This window comes from Schistocerca serialis, chromosome 4 (genome assembly GCF_023864345.2).
Source record: "Schistocerca serialis cubense isolate TAMUIC-IGC-003099 chromosome 4, iqSchSeri2.2, whole genome shotgun sequence".
Lineage (NCBI taxonomy): Eukaryota > Metazoa > Arthropoda > Insecta > Orthoptera > Acrididae > Schistocerca > Schistocerca serialis.
The window spans coordinates 761,428,546-761,444,569 of record NC_064641.1 but is presented as its reverse complement, the minus strand read 5'-3'; the positions used below and the strand labels follow the sequence as shown (position 1 = coordinate 761,444,569).

Below are 16,024 nucleotides of genomic sequence, written 5' to 3'. Positions count from 1 at the left end.
GCTTAGTGTAAGTTAGTTTAAATTAGATTAAGTAGCTTGCAAGCCTAGGACCGATGACCTCAGCAGTTTGGTCAAGTAGGAACTTACCACCACCATGGTTGCGAAAAGTATTTCGTTAACACTCGAGGTTTAGAAAAATTAGTTCTCGAAAATAATATTCATCCTTTCTCATTGTAGTTGTTGATGTTCCTTGTTGTTCTGATGATAAACGGGTTATGAATTCGCCGAGAGGGTGCCTGGATCACGAAAATGTTTAAGAACAACATCTTAAACTTCTTCTTACAATCAGTACTGTGACGTAATTCCTTCATATAACAAGAAAAAAACCACTCCGCCTACAGGCCACAAGTGGCCCATCGGGACCATCCGACCGCCGTGTCATCCTTGGTGGAGGATGCGGATAGGTGGCGCGTGTGGTCAGCACTCCGCTCTCCCGGTCGCTATGATGGTATTCTTGACCGCAGCCGCTACTATTCGGTCGAGTAGCTCCTCAGTTGGCATCACGAGGCTGAGTGGGCCCCGAAAAATGGCAACAGCGCATGGCGGCCTGGATGGTCACCCATCGAAGTGCCGACCACGCCCGACAGCGCTTAACTTCGGTGATCTCACGGGAACCGGTATATCCACTGCGGCAAGGCCGTTGCTCTTCATGTAACAACACCGTAAATAATGCTGAACAGTCGTGTTCTCAAAATTATGTAATCTAATATAAATGTGACTCCTTTAAAACGAGATACCAGTTGAAGTCAATATAGTATGTGTTGTTCACTCTTAAATAACCACAAAATTTTATTTCACATCTCTTTATACATGGACAAAATAGCCCACATTTGTACAACGGAGACTAGTTACATTTCGACTCCTCTCGTCCACAACTCTCTATTGCTCTGACGAAAAAAGTAACATAAACCAAAGATTCAAAAGCTCTACATCGATAGCTCACTGAATATAATTCATATCCAAATTTCTTCACGTATAACATTTAAGTAGAATAGTGCTCATCAAACAGAAATTGCATTTTGTGAAGTCGGACCAATCAATTAGTTTTAAAAATAATAAATTATAATGGCTAACTGCTGTTGCATACGTTGCATACGTTGTTAGGATCAAAATTCTCTGCTGATAACTCTGAGTGGTAATACTGTAAGCTACATATGATAATGAGTGATCTCAGTAGAAAGTCTAAAATACAAAGAAATATATTTTCAGAGTAAACTAAAATAAATAAACTTGGCATTCAAATATGTGTCCCCAAACTTCGAAATAAAGGAATAAAATCACAGTGAGAAAATATGCTCTATAATGTTACAAAATATTATAAAATCAAAGGATGTATCACCATCTACTGTAATCCAGAATCACACAGGCCTAGGCTCGTTACAGCGGCTACGATCCAGGATGGTGCGAGTGGGTGGTGGGGGCGAAGTGGGTTCCCAGGTAGATCAAGAGGAAGGCAGCTCCAAACGTAACAAGTACTTGTATTGATGCATCTACGGCGCTTAATACATAGGGGCAGTGGGCGCCTGGCCGCTGAATTCTACTGGGCTGCCTGCCGACCAAGCCCACCTTCCTAACACCAAAGTACACCACGCCAGCGGCCTCGTTATGTAAGACAGCTGCAGAGACACCCGCGCCAGTGCTGTGGGAACTCGACACTGTTCTGCGTGCTACGATCTCTGGCACCGCCTAGTGGTGTCAAAGAGGGGGAAGCCAACGGCACTGATATGCCCATCTGGCGATGGTGGACGGAGGATGGGGTGCAAAGGAAGCAACTCACTGCCTCTAGGGACCTGGAGTGACAAGCTGCGCAGTGCACTAAGTACGGTTCAAATGGTTCAAATGGCTCTGAGCACTATGGGACTTAACTTCTGAGATCATCAGTCCCTTAGAACTTGGAACTACTTAAACCTAACTAACCTAAGGTCATCACACACATCCATGCCCCAGGCAGGATTCGAACCTGCGACCGTAGCGGTCGCCCGGTTCCTGACTGTAGCGCCTAGAACCGCTCGGCCACCCTGGCCGGCACTAAGTACGGGAGGCGGCTTAGTGCGCAGAGCTGTTCCCCGGTCGTGGCTTCGGACCAGTGACTTCTGCTAGCAGGTTCACGTGGCGTCCTCGTCTGGCACAGCCCCATAGACCTGGTTTGGCTGAGAGACTCAGAATAATTCCATTACAAGAATGGCAAGTATGTACAATGGACAGCAGCGCGCTTCTTGGGCATATGTGTTACTACCAGTCACGTATCTTAAAACATTACTGCCACTGTCAGTGTGCAAGCCTGCCTTGCCCCTTGCTGCGCTAGTCGGTGCAATACTGCTGACTTTGCTGTTTCCCCACAATATTTTGCTGGCCTTGTTGAATTACACTGACTTGACAAAAGTCATGGGGTACCTCTTAATATCGTGTGAAACCTCATAGCGCACCACCTCGCCATTGCAGGGACCCAACAACTCGTTGAAAGTCTGCCAAAGTACTGAGTCACGCTGCCTGTATAGCTTCCATAACTGCGAAAGTGTTGCCGATGTTAGATTTTGTGCACGAACTGACTTCTCAACCATGTCCCATAAAAGTTCGATGGGGTTCCTATTGGGCGAGTCGGGTAGCCAAATTCGTTCGAACTGTCCAGAATGTTGTTCAAACCAATCACGAACAATTGTGCTCCTGTGACATCATGGCGCATTGTCATCCACAAAAATTCCATCGTTGTCTGCGGGCATGAAGGCTGTGAATGACTGCAAATGGTCTCCATGTAGCAGAACATAACCATTTCTAGTCAATGATCGGTTCAGATGGACCAGAGAACCTAATACATTCCACATAAACACCGCGCACACCATTATGGGACCACCACCAGCTTTCAGAGTGTCTTGTCAAAAACTTGGGTCCATGTCTTCGTGGGGTTTGCGCCATAGTGGAACCCTATCATCACCTCTTACCAACTGAAATCGGGATTCATTTGACCAGACCACGGCTTTTCAGTCGTCTATGGTCCAACTGATATGGTCAGAAGCACAGGAGAGGCAATGTGGGCTATGTCGTGCTCTTAGTAAAGGCACTCGCTTCGGCTGCCACAGCCCATTAAAGCCAGATTTCACCGTAAAGTCCCAGCGCATACGTTCGTCGTAGGCCCCATATTGATTTCCGCGGTTATTTCACGCAGTTCAAATGGCTCTGAGCACTATGGGACTTAACTTCTGAGGTCATCAGTCCCCTAGAACTTAGAACTACTTAAATCTAACTAACATAAGGACATCACACACAACCATGCCCGAGGCATGATTCGAACCTGCGACCGTAGCGGTCACGCGGTTCCAAACTGAAGCGCGTATAACCGCACGGCCACACCGGCCGGCTATTTCACGCAGTGTTGCTCGTCTGTTAGCACTGCAAACGCCGCTGCTCTCGGTCGTTAAGCGAATGCCGTCGGCCACAGCGTTGTCGGTGGTGAGAGGTTACGCCTGAAATTTGCTGTTGTGGGCACACTCTTACCACTGTGGATTTCGGAACATTGAGTTCCCTAACGATCTCCGAAATTGAATGTCCCATACGTCTGGCTCCAACTACCATTCCACATTCAAAGTCTGTTAATTCCTGTTGTGCCGACATAATCACTTCGGAAAGCTATTCGCGTGAAGAACACATGACAGGGTCGCCAATGCTAAATCCTTTTATACCTTGTGTATGCGACACTGCCGCCATCTGTATATGCACATATCGCTTTTCCATGACTTTTGTCCCATCAGTGTACTACAGTGACAACGTTTCGCACTTCCTTGCCCTCAGCGCTGCCGCAATACAGTGCTCACGCTCAATTTAATGTGCCCATACATGATCGTTACGCTACAGTTAGAGGATTGAGTGTGTGTCCAGGCCCGCCCGGTTAGCCGTGCGGTCTAACGCACGGCTTTCCGGAGCGGGAAGGAGCGCCTGGTCCCCGGCACGAATCCGCCCGGCGGATTTGTGTCGAGGTCCGGTGAGCCGGTCAGTCTGTGGATGGTTTTTAGGCGGTTTTCCATCTGCTTCGGCGAATGCGGGCTGGTTCCCCTTATTCCGCCTCAGTTACACTATGTCGGCGATCGTTGCGCAAACGAGTTCTCCACGTACGCGTACAACATCATTACTCTACCACGGGAACATAGGGGCTACACTCGTCTGGTGTGAGACGTTCCGTGGGGGGTCCACCGGGGGCCGAACTGCACAATAACCCTGGGTTCGGTGTGGGGTGGCGGAGGGGTGAAGTGGACTGCGGTAGTCGTCGTGGGGTTGTGGACCACTGTGGCTGCGGGGGTGACGGAGCCTCTCCGTCGTTTCTAGGTCCCCAGTTAACATACAGCATACATACAAGTGTGTATCCAGCTTTCCTTTTATTTTTTTCTGGTGACATGCTACCAGTTGAAGACTGTGGATTAAACGTCAAAGCGAATATGGGGTCAAGCCAATTCTAACTATTTACCAACACCAACTCAATAAATCTGAAAGAAAACAGCTGGTCGTTACTGGGGATTTAGGAATCTACCAGACTGTACTGGTAGCTTCGACGGAAAGCACATCTTAATTAAAGCTGCTATTAAATCCTGATCAACGTTTTTGTTTTACTATCCGCATTCTCATAAGCTGTTTCAAACATAGAGGGAATATTTTTATCGGGAAACGTTGGGGATTATGGCTTCTATAATGTTCGGAGAGTATTAAAAGAATATTATTTAGATAAAGCTTTGTTTGGAGACATGTTCCCATTTCCACAACTTACAGCTTTTCTGGAAGATAACTGCAAATTACCTTATTATTCGGCATCGGATGGAGCTTTTCCTCCCTCAAAACACATAATGAGACCATAAGCTACAATAGGTCTTTAACAGTTATATATGTCGTTAAGATCAAAATTCTCTGGTGATAACTAGTAAGTGGAAATACAATGAGCCACATATGATGATCAGTGTTCTCAGTAGAAGTCAAAAATACAAAGACAATACAAATACAAAGATATTCTGATTGAACGAGAGATAAATAAGACACATGAAATATGGGTCCCCAAACATCGAAATGAACCAATAAACTGACATTAAGAATGTCGCAAAATATTACAAGATCTATGGGTGTATCATGCTGTACAATTACAGCTGTATCGCCATCTACTATACTCCTGAATCGCACAAGTGTAGGCTCGTTATAGCAGCTGTGAGCCATGATGGTGTGAGCGGGTAATGGAGGTGATGTGGGATCCTGGGTGGTTCCAGAGAAAGGCCGGCCACTGGATACTGCACGACTAGCTACCCTCACACCCCGCGTTGCTGACACGGAACAACCCCGCACCGGCGGCCTCGTTACGTAAGCCTGCTGCACGCATCCTGAGCCAGCGGTGTGCGAACTCTTCAATTCTGTGGCTGGTACAGCTCCTCGTGCCATACGGTGACGTCATGGAGGGGGTATGTTCGCCGAGCTAAGACGCCCGTCTGGTGATGGCGGATGGCAGCGGGTGTGCACGGAAAGGAACCCACTGCCCACTGGGCAGGACTCGGCCTTGCTGCTAGAGTTGACCTGGCCTTGAACCAATAACCTCTACTAACAGGTCCATGTGGCACCCTCGTGCAGCACAGCTTGGTTCTGATTGTGTTCCGAGACTAGGTCAATTCTGTTAAAAAAACGGTGCGGTTGCATGTATGTGTCTCTACCAGTCATGCACCTTAAAATACTAATGATACTGTCAGTATGGAGACCTCCATTAGTTGGTGGAGTATTGCCGATTTCTGTGTTCAGCAAGGTAAATTGCGTCACAACATTGCGCTGGACTTGTTGAATTGTTAGTGTGACAACTCCCACACTCGTGTGCCGTCAACACAGCTGAAGTTCACTACAGTCTAAATGTTGAAGATGTATCACTCTTTATTTTTTCTGACGACACGCTGCCATTAGAAGAACTGAAGCTGAAAGGCCAAAGGAAATATGGGATAATGTCTATCCTGACTATTGACTGACACCAACTCAGTAAATTCGGAAGAAAACAGCTGATCATTACTGGAAACTTTGGTATCTACCAAACTGTACTGGTAGCTTTGATGGAAAACAAATCACAATTAAAGCGACGGCTAAATCTAAACCAACGTTTTATATTTACAATCCACACTCCTGTCAGCTATTTCAGATGCATAGGGATATTTTTCTCGACTAACGCAGTTGGGTGTGGCTGCAAGAGTGAATGCGGGGGGAAGGGGGAGTAATATTGCAATAATATTATTTAGATTTAGAGAACTGTATGGAGGTGCATTCTGTCTTCCAGAATTGACAAACTTACTGGAAAATGATTGCAAATTTCCTTATTATTCTACGTCGGATGGAGCTTTCCCTCTCACAAAACATATAATGAAGCCATATCCTTGTAGACAATTAACAGATGAAAGCTACATATTTAATTGTGGCTCATCTAGGTGCAAATGGTTCAAATGGCTCTGAGAACTATGGGACTTAAGTTCTGAGGTCATCAGTCCCCTAGAACCTAGAACTACGTAAACCTAACTCACCTAAGGACATCACACACATCCATGCCCGAGGCAGGATTCGAACCTGCGACCGTAGCGGTCGCGCGGTTCCAGAATGAAGCGCCTAGAACCGCTCAGGCACTACGACCTAACTCATCTAAGGGAACATGGTCTTTATACATCTGGGTGTTGAATCCTTCAATAAATTTTGATGTGAATAAAATCCATGTGATAGTTCAAGCTATTTATGTGTTGTATTGTATAATATTGTATGTGAACCGAGGGTCTAGAAACGACGGAGAGGCTCTGTTCCCGCCGCAGCCGCAGTGGTCCACAACCCCACGACGACTACCGCAGTCCACTACACCCCTCCGCCGCCCCACACCGAACCACTCTTTCAGGGTTATTGTGCGGTTCGGGCCCCGGTGAACACCCAGGGAACGTCTCACACCAGACGAGTGCAACCCCTATGTTTGCGTGGTAGAGTAATTGTGGTGTAGGCGTACGTGGAGAACTTGTTTGTGCACCAATCGCCGACATAGTGTAGCCGAGGCGGAATAACGGGAACCAGCCCGCATTCGCCGAGGCAGGTGGGAAACCTCCTAAAAACCATCCACAGACTGGCCGGCTCACCGGACCTCGACACAAGCCTGCCGGGCGGGTTCGTGCCGGGGACCAGGCGCTCCTTCCCACTCCGGAAACCAGTGCGTTAGACCACACGACTAACCGGATGGGGATTTATGTGTTACATAATTTTGTTCGAGTTCATGATCGTAAGTTTGTTGATTCGAGGGAGGAACCCTAACAGTGAGCCATTGGTTCCATCTGACTAGGGAAGGATGAGGAAGGATATCGGCCATGCCCTTTCAAGGGAACCATCCTGTCATTTGCCGGAAGCGATTTAGGGAAATCACGGAAAACCTAAATCAGTACTGCCGGACGCGGGGTTTGAATTGCCATCCTCCTGAATGGGAATCCAGAGCGCTAACCACTGCACCACCTCGCTCCGTAGGATACATGATGGACTTTTACTTATTCATCTGTAGATAAACCTATTGAGAACTCATAGCAGTGCTAAGTAAACCAAGATTGTTCTACAAAAAATGCTATAGTGTTGAGAAATGAGGTGTGTAGTTTCTTTCTTGGTCCAACAGGAGGATTGGATTGGTAGAACAAAGAATATATGTGCCCACACACTGAAAAAAAAAATGGTTCAAATGGCTGTAAGCACTATGGGACTTACATCTCTGGTCATGAATCCCCTAGACTTAGAACTACTTAAACCTAAATAACCTAAGGACATCACACACATCCGTGCCCGAGGCAGGATTCGAATCTGCGACAGAAGCAGCAGCGCCGCTCCGGACTGAAGCACCTAGAACCGCTCGGCCACAGCGGCCGGCACACACTGAAAGAATATGTTGTTGCTTACAGCAACAAACCACTAAAGAGATCTGCAGACGTACTTTACAGGAAACCACACTGCCTACCTCTATTCATTTCTATATACTGTATCTCTCTGTGATACACTGTCCACTCAAGTTAATGTGACCCCCTGTCGTGGGCCAGAACAACAAAATACGGCATCGCAGACTGCTGCGAGACGTGCAGGAAGAGAGACAGTGAGGTTCTGGAAGGTATTGACAGAAATGTGGAGCAATGCTTATTCCGTTCCCCGGCCAGCTGCACCAGATTTCTCACTTGAGGATCTATGGCTCGAAGAGCCTGATCAAGGTGGTCGCACAGATTCTCAATTGAGTTTTAAACCGGGGAGTTGGTTGGCCAGAGGAGTATGGTAAACTCTGCGTGGTGCTCTTTAAACGACGCATGTACACTCTGAGCTGTGTGACACGTACGATTGTCCTACTGGTAGATGCCATCACGCCGCGGAAAACAAATAGCATGTAGGGGTGCAAATAATACCCGAGGATAGATTCATGTTAATGTTGTCTTCCAGAATGGCGAGATCGCTCAGGGAAAGCCACAAAAACATTTCTTAGACCGTATGCTCCATCCTTGTTTGCTTTTAGACATTTCGTGCCATACGCGCCAGCGGCATTGTCTGATGGAGCATAAAAAATGATTTATCTGGAATGGGCCCCTGTCGTCATTCAGTGAACGTCCAGATGCGGTTATTTACTCAATAGTTGCGCGTCGATTCGCCCTTACATGTCCCCCCAGTCATCGTTCACACCTGTCACCGTAACAGTTACCTCAGAGCCAGTTTTGAATAGCGCCATATTACTATGCACGGTATACATTAACCACGGCAGCACGCGAACAGTTCATAAACTTTCGAAAATGATTCCAGCGTTGGCTCATGTCGTTTTGGGCTTCAGATAAATTGCTCCGTTCTGCATTACGACAACGACTATGCTGTTTTCCGCGTCCCCGTGTTGCGCTTTATATACCCCCCACTGCTAGTGGTGCCACCTGGCATTTGTGACACACGCGGCAGGTGGCCACGCTGAACGTAGGTGGTGGTCAAAGTAATGTGACTGGACTGTGTATTTTACATGCAGTCCTTCCCCATGCTTTCTCATAAGCGTGATCATAAATACATTACTGGCCGTTAAAATCGCTACACCACGAAGATGACGTGCTACAGACGCGAAATTTAACCGACAGGAAGAAGATGCTATCATATGCAAAAGATTAGCTTTTCAGAGCATTCACACACGGTTGGCGCCGGTTGCAACACCTACAAAGTGTTGACATAAGGAAGGTTTCAGATTTATTATACACAAACAGCAGTTGACAAGCATTGCCTCGTGAAACGTTGTTGTGATGCATCGTGTAAGGAGGAGAAATGCGTACCATCACGTTTCCGACTTTGATACAGGTCCGATTGTAGACTATCGCGATTGCAGTTTATCGTATCACGACACTGCTGCTCGCGTTAGTCGAGATCCAATGACTGTTAGCAGAATGTGGAATCGGTGGGTTCAGAAGGGTAATACGGAACGCCGTGCTGGATCCAAACGGCCTCGTATCACTAGCAGTCGAGATGACAGGCATCTTATCCACATGGCTGTAACGGATCGTGCAGCCACGTCTCGATCCCAGAGTCAACAGATGGGGACGTTTGCAAGACAACAACCACCTGCACGAACAGTTCGACGACGTTTGCAGCAGCATGGGCTATCAGCTTGGAGACCATGGCTGCGATTACCCTTGACGTTGCATCACAGACAGGAGCGCCTGCGATGGTATACTCAAAGACGAACCTGGGTGCACGAAAGGCAAAATGTAATTTTTCCGGATGAATCCAGATTCTGTTTACAGTATCATGATGGTCGCATCCGTGTTTGGCGACATTGCGATGAACGCACATTGGAAGCGTGTATTCGTCATCGCCATACTGGCGTATCACCCGGCGTGACGGTATGGGGTGCCATTGGTTACACGTCTCGGCCACCTCTTGTTCGCATTGACGGCACTTTGAACAGTGGACGTTACATTTCAGATGCGTTACGACTCGTGGCTCTACCTTTCACTCGATCCCTCCGAAAACCTACATTTCAGCAGGATAATGCACGACCGCATGTTGCAGGTCCTGTACGGTCCTTTCTGGATACAGAAAATGTTCGACTGCTGCCCTGGCCAGCACATTCTTCAGGTCTCTCGCTAAATGAAAACGTCTGGTCAATGGCGGCCGAGCAACTGGCTCTTCACAATACGCCAGTCACTACTCTTGATGAACTGTGGTATTGTGTTGAAGCTGCATGGGCAGCTGTACCTGTTCACGCCATCGAAGCTCTGTTTGACTCAATGCCCAGGCGTATCAAGGCCGTTATTAAGGCCAGAGATGCTTGTTCTGGGTACTGATTTCTCAGGAACTATGCGCCAAAATTGCGTGAAAATGTAATCCCATGTCAGTTCTAGTATAATATATTTGTCCAATGAATACCCATTTATCATCTGCATTTCTTCTTGGTGAAGCAATTTTAATGGCCAGTAGTGTACATCGATATCTGTTGACGAGACCAACAAATATGGAACTCAGGATCGTTTCTCATTTTCGTGGGTACAGAAACAATCCTACAAGGAAAGCACAAACGTTAGTGAACTATCAGTGGCACAGACGTGCCACGTGGCAAAACCTGGAGCACTCCACATTAATGTGACAGTTGCGTGGCATCCCATATGTCTCCGTACGTGGCGTCAGTGTACTGCCCCTTTAGACTGCGATGCGTGCCATGTGTCACGCCGCGCTCCACGTCATTGCGGTGTGCGCCCTACTTTATACAAAAGTAATAAAATAAATAAATAAATACGGGAAAAAGAAGACTGAAGATGCTGTATCCAACGGATCCAGCGATGAGTAGCCCAGTTACGCTATCCATAAACATGGTTCAGCGCGCCCGGTTGGCCTTGCGGTCTAACGCACTGCTTTCCGGGCGGGAGGCAACGCCATTCCCCGGCACAAATCCGCCCGGCAGATTTGTGTCGAGGTCCGGTGAGCCGGCCAGTCTACATCTACATCGACATCTACATTTATACTCCGCAAGCCACCCAACGGTGTGTGGCGGAGGGCAGTTTACGTGCCACTGTCATTACCTCCCTTTGCTGTTCCAGCCGCGTATGGTTCGCTGGAAGAACGACTGTCTGAAAGCCTCCGTGCGCGCACGAATCTCTCTAATTTTACATTCGTGATCTCCTCGGGAAGTATAAGTAGGGGGGAGCAATATATTCGATACCTCATCCAGAAACGCACCCTCTCGAAAACTGGCGAGCAAGCTACACCGCGATGCAGAGCGCCTCTCTTGCAGAGTCTGCCACTTGAGTTTATTAAACATCTCCGTAACGCTATCACGGTTACCAAATAACCCTGGGACGAAACGCGCCGCTCTTCTTTGGATCTTCTCTATCTCCTCCGTCAACCCGATCTGGTACGGATCCCACACTGATGAGCAATACTCAAGTATAGGTCCAACGAGTGTTTTGTAAGCCACCTCCTTTGTTGATGGACTACGTTTTCTAAGGACTCTCCCAATGAATCTCAGCCTGGTACCCGCCTTACCAACAATTAATTTTATATGATCATTCCACTTCAAATCGTTTCGCGCGCATACTCCCAGATATTTTACAGAAGTAACTGCTACCAGTGTTTGTTCCGCTATCATACATTCATACAATAAAGGATCCTTCTTTTTATGTATTCGCAATACATTACATTTGTCTATGTTAACGGTCAGTTGCCACTCCCTGCACCAAGTGCCTATCCGCTGCAGATCTTCCTGTATTTCGCTACAATTTTCTAAAGCAGCAACTTCTCTGTATACTACAGCATCATCCGCTAAAAGCCGCATGGAACTTCCGACACTGTCTACTAGGTCATTTATATATATTGTGAAAAGCAATGGTCCCATAACACTCCCCTGTGGCACGCCACAGGTTACTTTAACGTCTGTAGACGTCTCTCCATTGATAACAACATGCTGTGTTCTGTTTGCTAAAAACTCTTCAATCCAGCCACACAGCTGGTCTGATATTCCGTAGGCTCTTACTTTGTTTATCAGGCGACAGTGCGGAACTGTATCGAACGCCTTCCGGAAGTCAAGGAAAATAGCATCTACCTGGGAGCCTGTATCTAATATTTTCTGGGTCTCATGAACAAATAAAGCGAGTTGGGTCTCACACGATCGCTGTTTCCGGAATCCATGTTGATTCCTACATAGTAGATTCTGGGTTTCCAAAAACGACATGATACTCGAGCAAAAAATATGTACTAAAATTCTACAACAGATCGACGTCAGAGATATAGGTCTATAGTTTTGCGCATCTGCTCGACGACCCTTCTTGAAGACTGGGACTACCTGTGCTCTTTTACAATCATTTGGAACCTTCCGTTCTTCTAGAGACTTGTGGTACACGGCTGTTAGAAGGGGGGCAAGTTCTTTCGCGTACTCTGTGTAGAATCGAATTGGTATCCCGTCAGGTCCAGTGGACTTTCGTCTGTTGAGTGATTCCAGTTGCTTTTCTATTCGTTGGTCGCTTATTTCGATGTCAGCCATTTTTTCGTTTGTGCGAGGTTTTTAGAGAAGGAACTGCAGTGCGGTCTTCCTCTGTGAAACAGCTTTGGAAAAAGATGTTTAGTATTTCAGCTTTACGCGTGTCATCCTCTGTTTCAATGCCATCATCATCCCGGAGTGTCTGGATATGCTGTTTCGAGCCACTTACTGATTTAACGTAAGACCGCAGGCCGGAGTGGCCGTGCGGTTCTAGGCGCTACAGTCTGGAGTCGAGCGGCCGCTACGGTCGCAGGTTCGAATCCTGCCTCGGGCGTAGATGTGTGTGATGTTCTTAGGTTAGTTAGGTTTAATTAGTTCTAAGTTCTAGGCGACTGATGACCTCAGAAGTTAAGTCGCATAGTGCTCAGAGCCATTTGAACCATTTTTTTAACGTAAGACCAGAACTTCCTAGGCTTTTCTGTCAAGTCGGTACATAGAATTTCACTTTCGAATTCACTGAACGCTTCACGCATAGCCCTCCTTACGCTAACTTTGACATCGTTTAGCTTCTGTTTGTCTGAGAGGTTTTGGCTGCGTCGAAACTTGGAGTGAAGCTCTCTTTGCTTTCGCAGTAGTTTCCTAACTTTGTTGTTGAACCACGGTGGAGTTTCCCCGTCCCTCACACTTTTACTCGGCACGTACCTGTCTAAAACGCATTTTACGATTGCCTTAAACTTTTTCCATAAACACTCAACATTGTCAGTGCCGGAACAGAAATTTTCGTTTTGATCTGTTAGGTAGTCTGAAATCTGCCATCTATTACTCTTGCTAAACAGATAAACCTTCCTCCTTTTTTTTATATTCCTATTAACGTCCATATTCAGGGATGCTGCAACGGCCTTATGATCACTGATTCCCTGTTCTGCACTTACAGAGTCGAAAAGTTCGGGTCTGTTTGTTATCAGTAGGTCCAAGATGTTATCTCCACGAGTCGGTTCTGTGTTTAATTGCTCGAGGTAATTTTCGGATAGTGCACTCAGTATAATGTCACTCGATGCTCTGTCCCTACCACCCGTCCTAAACATATGAGTGTCCCAGTCTATATCTGGTAAATCGAAATCTCCACTTAAGACTATAACATGCTGAGAAAATTTATGTGAAATGTATTCCAAATTTTCTCTCAGTTGTTCTGCCACTAATACTGCTGAGTCGCGAGGTCGGTAAAAGGAGCCAATTATTAACCTAGCTCGGTTGTTGAGTGTAGCCCCCACCCATAATAATTCACAGGAACTATCCACTTCTACTTCACTACAGGATAAACTACTACTAACAGCGACAAAAATTTCGGCAGAATTTATCTCTGGCCTCAGCCAGCTTTCTGTACCTATAATGATTTCAGCTTCGGTGCTTTCTATCAGCGCTTGAAGTTCCGGTACTTTACCAATGCAGCTTCGACAGTTTACAATTACAATACCGTTTGGTGCTTGGTCCCCGCATGTCCTGACTTTTCCCCGCACCCTTTGAGGCTGTTGCCCTTTCTGTACTTGCCCAAGGCCATCCAACCTAAAAAACCGCCCAGTCCACGCCACACAACCCCTGTTACCCGTGTAGCCGCTTGCTGCGTGTAGTGGACTCCTGACCTGTCCACCGGAACCCGAAACCCCACCACCCTATGGCGCAAGTCGAGGAATCTGCAGCCCACATGGTCGCAGAACCGTCTCAGCCTCTGATTCAGACCCTCTGTAGCAAAGGTCCGCAGTCAGCCCTGTCGACGATGCTGCAGATGGTGAGCTCTGCTTTCATCCCGCTAGCGAGACTGGCAGTCTTCACCAAATCAGATAGCCGCCGGAAGTCAGAGAGGATTTCCTCCGATCCATAGCGACACACATCATTGGTGCCGACATGAGCGACCACCTGCAGATGGGTGCACCCTGTACCCTTCATGGCATCCGGAAGGACCCTTTCCACATCTGGAATGACTCCCCCCGGTACGCACACGGAGTGCACGTTGGTTTTCTTCCCCTCTCTTGCTACCATATCCCTAAGGGGCCCCATTACGCGCCTGACGTTGGAGCTCCCAACTACCAGTAAGCCCACCCTCTGCGACCACCCGGATCTTGCAGACTGAGGGGCAACCTCTGGAACAGGACAAGCAGCCATGTCCGGCCGAAGATCAGTATCAGCCTGAGACAGAGCCTGAAACCGGTTCATCAGACAAACTGGAGAGGCCTTCCGTTCAGCCCTCCGGAATGTCTTTCACCCCCTGCCACACCTCGAGACGACCTCCCACTCTACCACAAGTGAGGGATCAGCCTCAATGTGGGCAGTATCCCGGGCAGCCACAGTCGTAGTCCGATCGGGGGATGCGTGGGACGAGCTGGCCGTCCCCGACAAACCCCCATCCGGACCCCTACAGTGATGCCCATTGGCAACAGCCTCAAGCTGTGTGACTGAAGCCAACACTGCCTGAAGTTGGGAGCGAAGGGATGCCAACTTAGCCTGCATCCGAATACAGCAGTTGCAGTCCCTATCCATGCTTAAAAACTGTTGTGCAAAGAACGTCTGAACTAATCTACAGACAGCACAAATAAATCGACACAAAATTTAAATGGTTATTAAAATACAAGATTGTCTAGTAAATGCAGTAATGCTGCTACTTGCGCACTGCTGACACACTGCTCGTCGGCGGAAGGAGACTACGCGATTTTACACTATTCAGGTACTAAAACGCGATGCTACAACTCTCAAATACTATAATACGCCCGAAATTTATGAATTAAACAATACAAGTACCAAAAACACGCAAACAAATTAAGAATTAAACTATGTAACAAATGAGTGAGCTAGGAGTGTACGACTTTCTGCTGGCAGCTTCTTATCCAACGGCGGCAGGGAGGGATGGTTTTTAGGCGGTTTTTCATCTGCTTCGGCAAATTCGGGCTGGTTCCTCTTATTCTGCCTCAGCTACACTATGTCGGCGATTGTTGCGCAAACAAGTTCTCTCACCATTACTGTACCACGCAAACTTAGGGGTTACACTGGACTGGTGGGAGACGATACCTTGGGGGTCCACCGGGGGCCGAACCGCACAATAAGCCTGCGTTCGGTGTGGGGCGGCGGAGGGGTGAAGTGGACTGCGGTAGTCGTCGTGGGGTTGCGGACTACTGTGGCTGCGGCGGGGACGGAGCCTCTCCGTCGTTTCTATGTCCCCGGTTAACATAACATAGCATTACATAACATAACATAACATGGTTCAGCGGGGTGACGTTAATAGAGTACAGAACTTGGAGAAAGCGGCGACACCAGCGCGCCGTGCCTCCAAGGATCCGCCAACAAACCGCAAACTACTTCCCTGGCAAGCGCTGTGACACAGATCACTTTGTCGATATTTCCAAGTAAGTTTGTTGCTGCAAGACGTCGTTTGTGTGCTGCAGAAGGAATCTATGCTCCGCATACTCTCACAACGGTCCGTTGGCATGCAGTGGGTTTCTGTTGCAGTCGGCCGAGCCCGTACGATGGCCACAACTACAATCGAGGCCACCGAGGTGGATAGCTTCTGCGAACCTGACGCTCGCCAGGTGCCAGTACCGG

At 47.7% G+C, this 16,024-nt stretch overlaps 1 pseudogene; it reads right to left on the bottom strand.

The window, feature by feature from the left end:
* Window positions 1-527: 527 nt before the first annotated feature.
* On the bottom strand, window positions 528-645 carry LOC126475562 (5S ribosomal RNA; annotated as a pseudogene).
* Between the last annotated feature and the right edge of the window lie 15,379 nt (window positions 646-16,024).